Here is a 2798-nt window from a genome sequence, read left to right as displayed (position 1 = left end):
GCGGAACGCGCCGCTACGCGAGCTCCGCCCCCTGACGATGGTCGCCGAGGCCAAGCGAGCGCTTCCGAGCGCACTCGGCTCCTTCCGCCAGCCCTCGCCAGCCTGGCGGTCGGGAGCGGGAGTCCCGCACCTTAGCTTTAGAGCACGTCTGCTTTCCGGTGAGATGCCGACGTCGTGAGAATGAGCCCGTCACGTTTCGGTGGGAATGAAATCGTGCTTCAGCAGGAAATGGCTGACTGCATTATTTTCTAGGAGCCGGATTTGTCTCAGGCAGCCCCAGATTGTGTCACATTGACCCTGAGTGGCTGCCTGGCTTCGGTGCGCTCGGCTTCCTCATGGGCGCCGTGAAGACAAGCGCGCCCCAGGCCGCGGACGCGGGGCTCGCAGAGATGACGTCGGCGCCCATGAGGGGAAGCCGATGCTCGGTCCAGGGCCTGGACTTGCCCTAAAGGCTTGGCGGTTATTGACCGGTGCTTCATTCTCCTTTTAGGGGTGGGACGCTGAGGTCCCGCAGGGGAAGAAGTTAGTGGCCCGCGTCGCGCCATTAGCAGGTGGCCGCGGGGCTGCGTGTCTGTGGTGCAGCGCGGGGCACATCCCCGGGGAGACCGCCCAGTCCTCGCCGGGGACTCCCGGTTCCTGCGTGCTGCACCGGACTGCCAGGCCCTGGAGGAGGAGGAGACCTGGCTAGCCAGAGAGGACAGGAAGCCTAGAAAATCGGTGCCCCCGTTTTAAAGCGTGCAGTGAAAGGCCTAACTCAAGAGGGAAGAAGAAAATTGGAAATTCCCCTTTTGATCAAGTAACGGCCTATTAAAAATGAAATAATAAAAAAGACTTTATCCACGATGGCCACCAAAAATATGAAGTACTTGGAATAAACATTAACAAGTTACAAGCTCCTCGCGGTGAAATCCCTCAACCTTTGCTGAAAGGCAGAAGCAAGACCTGAGTAAATGAAAAATGCGTGCCACGTGTTTGGATGACAAGTCAGTATCAAAATTATGCCCGTTCTCTCCCAGTTAAATCACAGAATTGGCGCAGTTCCCATCAGAGCCCCAAGTTCTCTTAGGGATGGGTTGGAACTAACTAAATGATTTAAAATTCTGTAGAGAAGATCGCATGGTTGTGAGTTATCAGGAAATCCTTTAAAAAAGGGTAGTAAGCATTTGCCTTACAAAAACTGAGCACCAAGATACTGACACAGCAATAGGAAAATAATCAAAAGAATAGGAGGACAGATCTATTAGTTTTCTTCAGGTACATTCAAGTACAAAAAAAAAAAAAAACCTTAATTATGGAGATTGTATAGCACTATCCCCATGACAACGTAAATAATTTTTCTCAGTCTAATATTTATACACACACACACACACCCCCCTATGGGATGCCCATCTAATGTTAAAGATAGTTATTTCTGATTAGTTGATATATTGGTTTCCTAGAGCACCATGAACTGGTGGCATAAAACAAGAAAAACTCACTTATGGGGTCCAGAAGTCCTGAATCCAGATGTTGGCAAGCTTGGGTCTTTTAAGGTCTTTGGGGCTGTGTGGCAGGGGGCGGATCTGTTCATGCTTCTCAACTTATGGTGATTGCCTCCAATCTCTGTCACGTTCATCGCATAGCATCGACTGTATGTCTGTTCTCTTATAAGGACACTAGTTATTGAACTAGGACCCAACCTAATCCAATATGACCTCACCTTAACTTAATTATCTGCAAAGACCCTATTTCCAAATAAGACCACATGTCCATGGACATGAATTTGGGGGGACACTAGTCAACCTACTACAGGTTGGGTTTTTTAAAAAAAACTCTTTACTGTCTTTCTACATGTTATGAATTCTTTATAAATATACAATATTTTAGAAAAAAATGAGGCATGTTTCTTTTGGAAGCTACAGGAATATGAGAAACTCTAATAGAGAATATTCTCTAGTGGAAAAAATGGTTTATTAAATACTGTTGTTATAATTAAAGAGATTAAAAATAAAATGCAGTTAATTTAAAAATTTTGCATCCTGTCAGGAGCAAAAGTAAATTTAAGATGGATTGAAATCTAAATGTGTTCAAAAGCATATGCTTTTTTTTAATAAACATGAAAGACATAAAAATAAGGCAATGGAGCAATGGATATACAACTTGGAGATTTGATAAGACACACAAAATTCTGTGTATTATCCCAAAACTTCTTATACAGTGATTGGGCCCTCGAATCTCCATTTTAACAAGCACACCACATGATTCTCCCGTAGGTACTCTACCAGCAAGAGTGAGAAACACTGGTGTAAATGAATAGGTTAATATATTTGTCTATATAAATAAAATTTGAGACTTTAGGAGAACATATTTGTAATATTTAGCAAGCAAAGCATTAATATCTCTATAAAGAGTTTTTTAAAAAGAGTTTATAATAATAAGAGAAAGACAACTCAATAGAAAAATGACCAAAGAATGTACACCTGCAATTCACAAAGGAAATAGAACCAATTAAAAAAAAACTGATAAAAGAATCTAAACCTCACTAAAAACCAAGGAAATGCAAATTTAAATAATTATTTGTGTGTATGTATGTTTTCCTTTAAGACTGACAATTATTTTTAAAAATTACTAATAAAGTAGCGTGACAAAGGGTTGATTTAACCACGCCTATCAGCATTTTAAGCTTTTACATCCCATAAGCTGGCAGTCTAACTTCCAAGGATTTGTCTCACAGATACAATAACACAATATGTATGACATACTGTTGGGTAAGTATTTTCATTGGGGCATTGTTTGGATGTCAGACAATTGCAAAGAAA

This window comes from Lontra canadensis, unplaced genomic scaffold, assembly GCF_010015895.1.
Source record: "Lontra canadensis isolate GAN:19392208 unplaced genomic scaffold, GSC_riverotter_1.0 scaffold73, whole genome shotgun sequence".
NCBI classification, from domain to species: domain Eukaryota; kingdom Metazoa; phylum Chordata; class Mammalia; order Carnivora; family Mustelidae; genus Lontra; species Lontra canadensis.
Note: the sequence above shows the minus strand (reverse complement) of the source record.